The sequence below is a fragment of the Nerophis lumbriciformis genome, linkage group LG32, assembly GCF_033978685.3.
Source record: "Nerophis lumbriciformis linkage group LG32, RoL_Nlum_v2.1, whole genome shotgun sequence".
NCBI classification, from domain to species: Eukaryota; Metazoa; Chordata; class Actinopteri; order Syngnathiformes; family Syngnathidae; genus Nerophis; species Nerophis lumbriciformis.
Genome location: NC_084579.2, coordinates 22,317,876 through 22,333,244, shown reverse-complemented (window position 1 = coordinate 22,333,244; position 15,369 = coordinate 22,317,876).

Sequence of the window (15,369 nt, the reverse complement as noted above, 5' to 3'; positions counted from 1 at the left end):
TGGATGGAGTTGTGTTTAAATAACTGTCATAAAGAGTAAAACCTCATTTTTGTATTTGTAAACCTTACCAAAACAACTGAATTTAGTAAAACTCACACAGATTCAATATTACAGGCATTTTTAGACATTTTGCTTATTTGGTGTAGGAATTATGATGGAATACATTGTTTTTGCTTATTTCGCATTATCTCAGGATTTTAAGAACTTTACTGTCATATAGAGGAAACCAAATACTTTTTGTGTTTGCAAGCCTTAAAAAAGCATATGTTTCGAGTAAAACTCACAAGAATGCCTTATTTCAGGCATTATTAGCCATTTTTTATGTGTAGTTTAGGCATACTTGCCAATACTCTTGGATTTTCCAGGAGACTCCCGAAATTCAGCGTCTCTCCCGAAAACCTCCCGGGACAAATTTTCTCCCGAAAATCTCCCGAAATTCAGGCTGATCTGAGTGAGGACAGCCTGTATTCACGTCTGCTTTCCCACGATATAAACAGCATGCCTGCCCAATCACGTTATAACTGTAGAATGATCGAGGGCGAGTTCTTGGTTTCTTATGTGGGTTTATTGTTAGGTAGTTTCATTAACGTCCTCCCAGCGCGGTAACAACACAAAACAACAGCAATGTTGTGACACTCTTTAAACAGGGCAATACTGCCATCTACTGTACATGCATATGTGACAATAACATCCAGGGCTTTTAGAGAGTGCAGTGCACAACTGCGCACACAACAAGGAGACAAAGCAGAAGAATGCGGAAGATACAGCCATGACGACGCCGACGACGAGTAAGATGAAGAAACACGCTTATAAGTTCCAAGCCGCAGCTGCGATTGGACCTGGATAGCCTCCGGGAAGAAGTAGTGGAATACCAAGTGCTTGGCAGTGAAGATCTTCCTCAGGAAGCAAAGATTGACCGGTTTTTGGCCATGCTCGGGAGGGATGGAAAATTCCAGACTTTCGTGCATTTGATGAAAGCACTTTTGTGCGTGCCACACAGCAATGCATCATCAGAGAGGGTGTTCAGCATGGTTATAAAAATAGTGACAGAGAATAGAACAAGGATGGACAATTCAACCCTTAACTCAACAATGAGTAGATGAGTGTTATGTGTGTGTATATGTGTAAATAAATGAAAACTGAAATTCAAGTATTTATTTTATTTATATATATATATATATATATATATATATATATATATATATATATATATATATATATATATATATATATATATATGTCTTATATCTCCTGATGATTGAGGGAACCCCTCATGAAACAGGCCTGTAGAGATGAAGTAGTCTTGTGATTTTTTTCCCCACACATACATATATATATATATATATATATATATATATATATATATATATATATATATATATATATATATATATATATATATATATATATATATATATGTATATATATATATATATATATATATATATTTTATATATATATATATATATATATATATATATATATATGAAATACTTGACTTGGTGAATTTTAGCTCTAAATATACTCCTCCCCTCTTAACCACACCCCCAACCACGCCCCCACCCCACCCCTGACTGCGCCTTCCCCACCCCCACCTCTTGAAATCGGAGGTCTCAATGTTAGCAAGTATGAGTTTAGGAGTTATGTTTAAATAACTGTCATAGTGAGTGTGGCAGTTACACTGTCATATTGAGTAAAAAAAACTAACTTGTGTCTTTGCAAACCTCACAAAAGAAAACGTTTGTAATAAAAATCACAAAGATACATTTCTTCACGCATTATTAGACATTTTTCATGTGTGGTTTAGGAGTTATGTTTAAATAACTGTCATATTGACTGTGGCAGTTATACTGTCATTGTGTGTAAAACCTAATTTTGTATTTGCAAACCTTATGAAAACAACTGATTCTAGTAAAACATAGATTCAATTTTACAGGCATTTTTAGACATTTTACATGTTTGGTTTAGGAGTTGTGTTTGAATACATTTTTTATTGCTATTTTCGTTAGGGCAAGGCCGACCGGCAGGAGGCCACGGGGAAGACCCAGGACACATTGGGAAGACTATCATTCAAGTACCTTGGGGTGTGGGTGGACAATAAGCTGGACTATACTGTTAACACAGACCACTTGTACAGGAAAGGACAGAGCTGTACTTCCTGCGGCGGCTGTCCTTTGTCCCACACGCCATTAGACTGTACAACTCTTCTCTGGGGGGAGGGGGGCTACTAGGATGACAGGGGATGCAAATCAATAAGAGTGCAATATTTTTTCAAAACATGGTCACTACTGCCTAGTTTCTCTTGTTATATTCTTATTTTACTGTTATATTTTTATTCTCATTGTTGCTTTTTATTTTTATTCTATTGTAATATGTTTCTATTTTGTTTCAATTTATACCCCCATTATTTACTTTTCACTTTTTACAATTTTGTACACTACTGCTGGAATTTAAATTTTCCTGAGGGAACTCTCCTAAAGGAATCAATAAAGTACTATCTATCTTTCTATCTATTTATGTCTCCTGGCTGGCCTGAAAATGCCTCGGGATCCCCCGAGAAGAGCTGGACGAAGTGGCTGGGGAGAGGAAAGTCTAGGCTTCTCTGCTTAGCCTGCTGCCCCCGCAACCTGACCTCGGATAAGCAGGAAGAAAATGGATGGATTTAGTATGACAGTCATACTGTCATATTAAGTAAAAAACTAACTTGTGTCTTTGCAAACATTACAAAATATATTTCTTCTAGTAAAACTCACAAAGATACATAACTCAAGGCATTATTAGCCATTTTGCATGTGTGGTTTAGGACTTATGTTTAAATAACTGTCAGATTGAGTGTGACAGTATACTGTCATAGTGAGTAAAACCCATATTTTGTAATTGCAAACCTTATGAAAACAAATGATTCTACTAATACTCACATGGATACAATATTACAGGCATTTTTAGACATAATGCATGTTTGGTTTTGGAGTAATGTTTATATAACTTTCATATTTAGTATGACAGTAATACTGTCATATTGAATAAAAAAAACTAACTTGTATCTGTACAAACCTTAAAAAATATTTTTTTTCCAGTAAAACTCACAAAGAGACATTTCTCGAGGCATTATTAGCCATTGTGCACATGTGGTTTAGGAGTTATGTTTAAATAAATGTCAAATTGAACGTGGCAGTTATTCTGTTATTATGAGTAAAACCTAATTTTTGTAAATGTTAACCATACCACAATACCTGATTCTGGTAAAACTCACATAGATTCAATATTACAGGCATTTTTAGACATTTTACATGTTTGGTTTAGAGTTGTGTTTGAATACATTTTTATTGCTTTTTTCATTAGGGCAAGTCCGACGGGCAGGAGGCCGCGGGGAAGACCCAGGACACATTGTGAGTGAAACCTAATTTTTGTAATTGTAAACCTTACCAAAATACCTGATTCTGGTAAAATTCACATAGTTTCAATATTACATGCATTTTTAGACGGATTGCATGTTTGGTTTTGGAGTTATGATTATACACCTTTCATATTTAGTATGACAGTTATAATGTATATTACCATTGAGCAAAAAAAAACCTAACTTGTGTCTTTGCAAACCTTACAAAAGATCGTTATTCTAGTAAAGACTTAGACTTAGACTTAGACTTTCTTTTTATTGTCATTCAAATTTGAACTTTACAGCACAGATAAGAACAAAATGTCGTAGTGCAGGATAAAAAAGCATTAAGGTGCATATTTCGATAAATAAATATATAAATACTATATGTACGTATATATAATAAATAAATATATATAAATATATATAAATAGATAAATAGATTACTGTGCAGATAAATATATTGCACTTTTTCCACATGCGCCCACGTTTATGGGTGTATGTTATATTGTTTTTTTCATTCCAGCGAGTTAATTAATTTTGAGGGGAGTTGAGGAGATAATTTAAATATGATGCGTTCAAGAGTCTTACGGCCTGAGGGAAGAAGCTGTTACAGAAGCTGGAGGTTCTGCTTCGGAGGCTGCGAAACCTCTTTCTAGAGTCCAGAAGTGAAAACTGTCCTTGGTGGGGGTGGGAGGAGTCTTTGCAAATTTTCTGAGCCCTGGTCAGGCAGCACTTTTTGCGATCTCCTGGATAGGAGGAAGAGGAGTCCTGATGATCTTTTCCGCCGTCCTCACCACTCTCTGGAGATACTTCCAGTCTGAGGCACTGCAGGCTCCAGTCCAGACAGAGATGCTGTTGGTCAGCAGGCTCGTTATAACAAAGATACATCTCTCCAAGCATTATTAGCTATTTTGCATTTGTTGTGTAGGAGTTATGTTCAAATAACTGTCATAGTTAGTAAAACCTAAATTTTGTATTTGCAAACCTTTCAAAAACAACTGATTCTAGTAAAACTCACACAGATACAATATTGCAGGCATTTTTAGACATAATGCATGTTTTGTTTTGGAGTTATGTTTCTATAACTTTCATATGTATGACAGCTATACTGTTATATTTAATAAAACAACACTAACTTGTGTCTTTACAAACCTTACAAAATATTGTTTTCCCAGTAAAACTCACAAAGATACATTTCAACAGTCATTATTAGCCATTTTGCATGTGTGGTTTAGAAGTTATGTTTAAATAACTGTCATATGGAGTGTGACCGTAAAGTCATAGTGAGTAAAACAAACTAACTTGTGTCTTTGCAAACTTTACAAAATATAATCATTCTAGTAAAACAAACAAAGATACATTTCTCCAAGCATTAATAGCCGTTTTGCATTTGTTGGTTAGGAGTTATGTTTAAATAACTGTCAAAGTAAATAAAACCTAATTTTGGTATTTGAAAACCTTACAAAAACAACTGATTCTAGTAAAACTCACACATCTACAATATTACAGGCATTTTTAGACATAACACATGTTTGGTTTTGGAGTAATGTTTGGCGCAGTGGAAGAATGGCCGTGCGCGACCCGAGGGTCCGTGGTTCAATCCCCACCTAGTGCCAACCTCGTCATGTCCGTTGTGTCCTGAGCAAGACACTTCACCCTTGCTCCTGATGGGTGCTGGTTAGCGCCTTGCATGGCAGCTCCCTCCATCAGTGTGTGAATGTGTGTGTGAATGGGTAAATGTGGAAGTAGTGTCAACGCGCTTTGAGTACCTTGAAGGTAGAAAAGCGCTATACAAGTACAACCCATTTATTTATTTATTTATTTATAGTAAGACATATACCGTTATATTGAGTAAAAAAAACAACTAACTTGTGTCTTTACAAACCTTACACAATATATTTTTCTAGTAAAACTCACAAAGAGACATTTCCCCAGGTATTATTAGCCATTGTGCATGTGTGGTTTAGGAGTTATGTTTAAATAAATGTCAAATTGAATGTGGCAGGTATACTGTCATGAGTAAAACCAAATTTTTGTAATTGTAAACCTTACCAAAATACCTGATTCTGGTAAAACTCACATAGATTCAATATTACATGCATTTTTAGACGGATTGCTTGTTTGGTTTTGGAGTTATGATTTTACAACTTTCATATTTAGTATGACAGTTATACTGTCATATTGAGTAAAAAGAACTAACTTGTGTCTTTGAAAACCTTACAAAAGAACATTATTCTGGTAAAGACTTAGACTTTCTTTTTATTGTCATTCAAATTTGAACTTTACAGCACAGATAACACAATTTCGTTACATAAGCTCATGGTAGTGCAGGATAAAAAAGCAATAAGGTGCATATATAAATAAATATAAATAATAAATAAATATACATATAAAATAAATAAATATACTTAAATATATATAAATAAATAAAAAGATTACTGTGCAGATAAATACATTGCACTTTTTCCACATGCGCCCACGTTTATGGGTGTATGTTATATTGGGTTTTTTTTTTTATTCCAGCGAGTTAATCCATTTTGAGGGGAGTTGAGGGGATAATTTAATTATAATGCGTTCAAGAGTCTTACGGCCTGAGGGAAGAAGCTGGAGGTTCTGCTTCAGAGGCTGCGGAACCTCTTTCTAGAGTCCAGCAGTGAAAACAGTCCTTGGTGGGGGTGGGAGGAGTCTTTGCAAATTTTCTGAGCCCTGGTCAGGCAGCGCTTTTTGCGATCTCCTGGATAGGAGGAAGAGGATTCCTGAAGATCTTTTCCGCCGTCCTCACCACTCTCTGGAGAGACTTCCAGTCTGAGGCACTGCAGGCTCCAGTCCAGACAGAGATACTGTTGGTCAGCAGGCTCTCTATAACAAAGATACAGTTCTCCAAGCATTATTAGCTATTTGCATTTGTTGTTTAGGATTTATGTTTAAATAACTGTCATAGTGAGTAAAACCTAAATTTTGTATTTGCAAACCTTACAAAAACAATTGATTCTAGTAAAACTCACAGATACAATATCACAGTCATTTTTAGACATAATCCATGTTTGGTTTTGGAGTTGTGTTTATATAACTTTGATATTTAGTATTACAGTAATACTGTCATATTGAGTAAAAAAAAACAAAAACTAACTTGTGTCTTTACAAACCTTACAAAATATTTTTCTCAGTAAAACTCAAAGATACATTTCTACAGACATTATTAGCCATTTTGCATGTGCGGTTTAGGATTTATGTTTAAATAACTGTCATATTGAGTGTGACAGTAAAGTCATAGTGAGTAAAACAAACTAACTTGTGTCTTTGCAATGCTTACAAAAGAAAATGTTACTAGTAAAACTCACAAAAGATACATTTCTTCATGCATTATTAGAAAATGTTCATGTGTAGTTTAGGAGTTATGTTTTATTAACTGTCAAATTGAGTGTGGCAGTTATACTGTCATTAAGTGTTAAACCTAATTTTTGTATTTGCAAACCTTACAAAACAACTGATTCTAGTAAAACTCACATAGATTCAATATTGCAGGCATTTTACACATTTAACATGTTTGGTTTAGGAGTTGTGTTTGAATACATTTTAATTGCTTTTTTCGTTAGGGCAAGTCCGACCGGCAGGAGGCCACGGGGAAGCCCCAGGACACATTGGGAAGACTATGTCAGCCGGCTGGCCTGGGAACGCTTCGGGATCTCCCGAGAAGAGCTGGACGAAGTGGCTGGGGAGAGGGAAGTCTGGGCTTCTCTGCTTAGGCTGCTGCCCCCGCAACCCGACCTCGGATAAGCGGAAGAAAATGGATACATTTAGTATGACAGTTATACTATTATATTGAGTAAAAAAAACTAACTTGTGTCTTTAAAAACCTTACAAATTATATGTTTTCTAGTAAAACTCACAAAGATACATCTCCAGGCATTATAAGCCATTTTGCATGTGGTTTAGGGGTTATGTTTAAATAACTGCCATATTGAATGTGGCAGTTATACTGTCATTATGAGTAAAACCTAATTTTTGTAATTGTAAACCTTACCAAAATACCTGATTCTGGTAAAACTCACATAGATTCAATATTACAGGAATTTTTAGACGGATTGCATGTGTAGTTTTGAAATTATGTTTATACAACTTTCCTATTTAGTATGACAGTGACACTATCATATTGTGTAAAAAAAACTAACTTGTGTCTTTGCAAACCTTACAAAAGAACATTTTAGTAAAACTCACAAAGATACATTTCTTCATGCATTATTACAAAATGTTCATGTGTAGTTTTGAAGTTATGTTTATATAACTTTCATATATAGTATGACAGTTATACTGTTATATTGAGTAAAAAAAACTAACTTGTGTCTTTACAAACCTTACAAAATATTGTTTCCCAGTAAAACTCACAAAGATACATTTCTACAGGCATTATTAGCCATTTTGTATGTGTGGTTTAGGAGTTATGTTTAAATAACTGAAATTGAGTGTGACAGTATACTGTCAAAGTGAGTAAAAAAAACTAACTCGTGTCTTTGCAAACCTTACAAAAGAAAATGTTACTAGTAAAACTCACAGAGATACATTTCTTCATGCATTATTAGAAAATGGTCATGTGTAGTTTAAGAGTTATGTTTAAATAACTGTCATTTTGAGTGTGGTAGTATAACTGCCACACATATTGAGTTATAAAGTTAAGTGTAAAACCTATTTTTTGTGTTTGCAAACCTTACAAATACAACTGATTCTTGTAAAACTCACATAGATTCAATATTAAAGGCATTTTAGAAATGTTACATGTTTTGTTTAGGAGTTGTGTTTGAATACATTAGTATTGCTTTTTTCGTTAAGGCAAGTCCAAACGGCAGGAAGCCACGGGGAAGACACAGGACACATTGGGAAGATTATATCAGCTGGCTGGCCTGGGAACGCCTCGGGATCCCCCGAGAAGAGCTGGACGAAGTAGCTGGGCTTCTCTGCTTAGGCTGCAGCCCCCGCAACACGACCTCGGATAAGCGGAAGGAAATGGATGGATTTAGTATGACAGTTATACTATCATATTGAGTAAAAACAAACAAACTTTTGTTTTTGTATACATTCAAAATATATTTTTTCTAGTAAAACTCACAAAGATACATAGAGTTTAAATAACTGTCATAGTAAGTAAAACCTTACAAAAACAACTGATTCTAGTAAAACTCACATGGATTCAATGTTACAGGCATTTTTACAAATGTTGCATGTTTGGTTTAGAAATTATGATGGAACACATTTTTATTGCTTTTTTCGCATTATCTCAGGATTTTAAGAATATTACTGTCACATTGAGTAAAAACTACTTTCTGTGTTTGCAAGGATTAAAAAAAGCATATTTTTCGAGTAAAACTCCTAAGGATGCATTATTTCAGGCATCATTAGCCATTTAGCATTTGTAGTTTAGGAGTTATGTTTAAATAACTGTCATATTAAATGTAACAGTATACTCTCATATAGAGTAAAACCTAATTTTTGTATTTGCAAACCTTACAAAAACATCTGATTCTAGTAAAACTCACATGAATTCAATATTACAGTTATTTTTAGACATTTTGCCTGTTTGGTTTAAAAATTATGATGGAAAACATTTTTATTGCTTTTTTCGCATTATCTCAGGATTTTAGGAATATTACTGTCATATTGAGTAAAAAACTACTTTTTGTGTTTGCAAGCCTTAAAAAAGCATATGTTTCGAGTAAAACTCACAATAATGCATTATTTCAGGCAATATTATCTCATTTTTATGTGTAGTTTAGGAGTTATGTTTATTTACTGTCATATTGAGTGTACATTGTCATGGTGAAAAAAACCTAATTTTTTTCATTTGCAAACATTTCAAACACAACCGATTCTAGTAAAACTCACATGGATTCAATATTACAGGCATTTTTACACATTTTGCATGTTTGATTTAGGAAATATGATTGAATATATTTTCATTGCTTTTTTCGCATTATCTCAGGATTTTAGGAATATTACTGTCATATTGAGTAAAAAACTACTTTTTTTGTTTGCAAGATTTGAAAAGGATTTGTTTCGAGTAAAACTCTGTAGAATGCATTATTTGAGGCATCATTAGCCATTTTGCATGTGTAGTCAGGAGTTATTTTTAAATAACTGTCATATTGAGTGTGACAGTATACTGCCATAGTGAGTAAAACTTAATTTTTGTATTTGCAAACCTTATAAAAACAACTGATTCTAGTAAAACTCACATGGATTTAATTTTACAGGCATTTTTAGACATTTTGCCTGTTTGGTTTAAAAATTATGATGGAAAACATTTTTATTGCTTTTTTCGCATTATCTCAGGATTTTAGGAATATTACTGTCATATTGAGTAAAAAACTACTTTTTGTGTTTGCAAGCCTTAAAAAAGCATATGTTTCGAGTAAAACTCACAATTATGCATTATTTCAGGCAATATTAGCTCATTTTTATGAGTAGTTTAGGAGTTATGTTTAAATAACTGTCATTTTGAGTGTGGTAGTATAACTGCCACACATATTGAGTTATAAAGTTAAGTGTAAAACCTATTTTTTGTGTTTGCAAACCCTACAAATACAACTGATTCTTGTAAAACTCACATAGATTCAATATTAAAGGCATTTTAGACATTTTACATGTTTTGTTTAGGACTTGCGATGAGGTGGCGACTTGTCCAGGGTGTACCCCGCCTTCTGCCCGATTGTAGCTGAGATAGGCTCCAGCGCCCCCCGCGACCCCAAAGGGAATAAGCGGTAGAAAATGGATGGATGGATGGATGTTTAGGACTTGTGTTTGAATACATTAGTATTGCTTTTTTCGTTAAGGCAAGTCCAAACGGCAGGAAGCCACGGGGAAGACACAGGACACATTGGGAAGATTATATCAGCTGGCTGGCCTGGGAACGCCTCGGGATCCCCCGAGAAGAGCTGGACCAAGTAGCTGGGCTTCTCTGCTTAGGCTGCAGCCCCCGCAACACGACCTCGGATAAGCGGAAGGAAATGGATGGATTTAGTATGACAGTTATACTATCATATTGAGTAAAAAAAAAACTAACTTTTGTTTTTGTAAACATTCAAAATATATTTTTTCTAGTAAAACTCACAAAGATACATAGAGTTTAAATAACTGTCATAGTAAGTAAAACCTTACAAAAACAACTGATTCTAGTAAAACTCACATGGATTCAATATTACAGGCATTTTTACAAATTTTGCATGTTTGGTTTAGAAATTATGATGGAACACATTTTTATTGCTTTTTTCGCATTATCTCAGGATTTTAAGAATATTACTGTCACATTGAGTAAAAACTACTTTCTGTGTTTGCAAGGATTAAAAAAAGCACATTTTTCGAGTAAAACTCCTAAGGATGCATTATTTCAGGCATCATTAGCCATTTAGCATTTGTAGTTTAGGAGTTATGTTTAAATAACTGTCATATTAAATGTAACAGTATACTCTCATATAGAGTAAAACCTAATTTTTGTATTTGCAAACCTTACAACTGATTCTAGTAAAACTCACATGAATTCAATATTACAGTTATTTTTAGACATTTTGCCTGTTTGGTTTAAAAATTATGATGGAAAACATTTTTATTGCTTTTTTCGCATTATCTCAGGATTTTAGGAATATTACTGTCATATTGAGTAAAAAACTACTTTTTGTGTTTGCAAGCCTTAAAAAAGCATATGTTTCGAGTAAAACTCACAATAATGCATTATTTCAGGCAATATTATCTCATTTTTATGTGTAGTTTAGGAGTTATGTTTATTTACTGTCATATTGAGTGTACATTGTCATGGTGAAAAAAACCTAATTTTTTTCATTTGCAAACATTTCAAACACAACCGATTCTAGTAAAACTCACATGGATTCAATATTACAGGCATTTTTACACATTTTGCATGTTTGATTTAGGAAATATGATTGAATATATTTTCATTGCTTTTTTCGCATTATCTCAGGATTTTAGGAATATTACTGTCATATTGAGTAAAAAACTACTTTTTTTGTTTGCAAGATTTGAAAAGGATTTGTTTCGAGTAAAACTCTGTAGAATGCATTATTTGAGGCATCATTAGCCATTTTGCATGTGTAGTCAGGAGTTATTTTTAAATAACTGTCATATTGAGTGTGACAGTATACTGCCATAGTGAGTAAAACTTAATTTTTGTATTTGCAAACCTTATAAAAACAACTGATTCTAGTAAAACTCACATGGATTTAATTTTACAGGCATTTTTAGACATTTTGCCTGTTTGGTTTAAAAATTATGATGGAAAACATTTTTATTGCTTTTTTCGCATTATCTCAGGATTTTAGGAATATTACTGTCATATTGAGTAAAAAACTACTTTTTGTGTTTGCAAGCCTTAAAAAAGCATATGTTTCGAGTAAAACTCACAATTATGCATTATTTCAGGCAATATTAGCTCATTTTTATGAGTAGTTTAGGAGTTATGTTTAAATAACTGTCATTTTGAGTGTGGTAGTATAACTGCCACACATATTGAGTTATAAAGTTAAGTGTAAAACCTATTTTTTGTGTTTGCAAACCCTACAAATACAACTGATTCTTGTAAAACTCACATAGATTCAATATTAAAGGCATTTTAGACATTTTACATGTTTTGTTTAGGACTTGCGATGAGGTGGCGACTTGTCCAGGGTGTACCCCGCCTTCTGCCCGATTGTAGCTGAGATAGGCTCCAGCGCCCCCCGCGACCCCAAAGGGAATAAGCGGTAGAAAATGGATGGATGGATGGATGTTTAGGACTTGTGTTTGAATACATTAGTATTGCTTTTTTCGTTAAGGCAAGTCCAAACGGCAGGAAGCCACGGGGAAGACACAGGACACATTGGGAAGATTATATCAGCTGGCTGGCCTGGGAACGCCTCGGGATCCCCCGAGAAGAGCTGGACCAAGTAGCTGGGCTTCTCTGCTTAGGCTGCAGCCCCCGCAACACGACCTCGGATAAGCGGAAGGAAATGGATGGATTTAGTATGACAGTTATACTATCATATTGAGTAAAAAAAAAACTAACTTTTGTTTTTGTAAACATTCAAAATATATTTTTTCTAGTAAAACTCACAAAGATACATAGAGTTTAAATAACTGTCATAGTAAGTAAAACCTTACAAAAACAACTGATTCTAGTAAAACTCACATGGATTCAATATTACAGGCATTTTTACAAATTTTGCATGTTTGGTTTAGAAATTATGATGGAACACATTTTTATTGCTTTTTTCGCATTATCTCAGGATTTTAAGAATATTACTGTCACATTGAGTAAAAACTACTTTCTGTGTTTGCAAGGATTAAAAAAAGCACATTTTTCGAGTAAAACTCCTAAGGATGCATTATTTCAGGCATCATTAGCCATTTAGCATTTGTAGTTTAGGAGTTATGTTTAAATAACTGTCATATTAAATGTAACAGTATACTCTCATATAGAGTAAAACCTAATTTTTGTATTTGCAAACCTTACAACTGATTCTAGTAAAACTCACATGAATTCAATATTACAGTTATTTTTAGACATTTTGCCTGTTTGGTTTAAAAATTATGATGGAAAACATTTTTATTGCTTTTTTCGCATTATCTCAGGATTTTAGGAATATTACTGTCATATTGAGTAAAAAACTCACAAGAATGCATTATTTCAGGCAATATTAGCTCTTTTTTAAGTGTAGTTTAGGAGTTATGTTTAATTTACTGTCATATTGAGTGTACATTGTCATGGTGAAAAAAACCAAATTTTTGTATTTGCAAAAATTTCAAACACAACCGATTCTAGTAAAACTCACATGGATTATATATTACAGGCATTTTTACACATTTTGCATGTTTGATTTAGGAAATATGATTAAATATATTTTCATTGCTTTTTTCGCATTATCTCAGGATTTTAGGAATATTACTGTCATATTGAGTAAAAAACTACTTTTTGTGTTTGCAAGATTTGAAAAGCATATGTTCAGAGTAAAACTCCGTAGAATGCATTATTTGAGGCATCATTAGCCATTTTGCATGTGTAGTTAGGAGTTATGATTAAAAAACGGTCATATTGAGTGTGACAGTTTACTTTCATAAAGAGTAAAACCTAATTTTTGTTTTGCAAACTTTACTAAAACAACTGATTCTAGTAAAACTCACATGGATTCAATAATACAGGCATTTTTACACATTTTGCATGTTTAGTTTAGAAATTATGATTGAATACATTTTTATTGCTTTTTTCGCATTATCTCAGAATTTTAAGACCATTACTGTCATATTGAGTAAAAAACTACTTTTTGTGTTTAAAAGCCTTAAAAAAGCACATGTTTCGAGTAAAACTCACAAGAATGCATTATTTCAGGCAATATTAGCTCTTTTTTAAGTGTAGTTTAGGAGTTATGTTTAATTTACTGTCATATTGAGTGTACATTGTCATGGTGAAAAAAACCTAATTTTTGTATTTGCAAAAATTTCAAACACAACCGATTCTAGTAAAACTCACATGGATTCAATATTACAGGCATTTTTACACATTTTGCATGTTTGATTTAGGAAATATGATTGAATATATTTTCATTGCTTTTTTCGCATTATCTCAGGATTTTAGGATTATTACTGTCATATTGAGTAAAAAACTACTTTTTGTGTTTGCAAGATTTGAAAAGCATATGTTTCGAGTAAAACTCTGTAGAATGCATTATTTGAGGCATCATTAGCCATTTTGCATGTGTAGTCAGGAGTTATTTTTAAATAACTGTCATATTGAGTGTGACAGTATACTGTCATAGTGAGTAAAACTTAATTTTTGTATTTGCAAACCTTATAAAAACAACTGATTCTAGTAAAACTCACATGGATTTAATATTACAGGCATTTTTAGACATTTTGCATTGTTGGTTTAGGAATTATGTTGGAATACATTTTTATTGCTTTTTTCGCATTATCTCAGGATTTTAAGACCATTACTGTCATATTGAGTAAAAAACTACTTTTTGTGTTTAAAAGCCTTAAAAAAGCTTATGTTTCGAGTAAAACTCACAATAATGCATTAGTTCAGGCAATATTAGCTCATTTTTATGTGTAGTTTAGGAGTTATGTTTATTTACTGTCATATTGAGTGTACTTGTCATGGTGAAAAAAACAGAATTTTTTATTTTCAAAAATTTCAAACACAACCGAAAACTCACATGGATTCAATATTACAGGCATTTTTACAAATTTTGCATGTTTAGTTAAGAAATTATGATTGAATACATTTTTATTGCTTTTTTCGCATTATCTCAGGATTTTAGGGTTATAACTGTCATATTGAGTAAAAAACTACTTTTTGTGTTTGCAAGATTTAAAAAAGCATATGTTCAGAGTAAAACTCCGTAGAATGCATTATTTGAGGCATCATTAGCCATTTTGCATGTGTAGTTAGGAGTTATGATTACAAAACTGTCATATTGATTGTGACAGTTTACTTTCTTAAAGAGTAAAACCTAATTTTTGTTTTTGCAAACCTTACTAAAACAACTGATTCTAGTAAAACTCACATGGATTTAATATTACAGGCATTTTTAGACATTTTGCATTGTTGGTTTAGGAATTATGTTGGAATACATTTTTATTGCTTTTTTCGCATTATCTCAGAATTTTAAGAACATTACTGTCATATTGAATACAAACTACTTTTTGTGTTTGCAAGCCTTAAAAAAGCATATGTTTCGAGTAAAACTCACAAGAATGCATTATTTCAGGCAACATTAGCTAATTTTAAAGTGTAGGTTAGGAGTTATGTTTAATTTACTGTCATATTGAGTCATGTTGAAAAAAACCTAATTTTTGTATTTGCAAAAATTTCAAACAACCTAATCTAGTAAAACTCACATGGATTCAATATTACAGGCATTTTTACACATTTTGCATGTTTGATTTAGGAAATATGATTGAATATATTTTCATTGCTTTTTTCGCAATATCTCAGTATTTTAGGAATATTA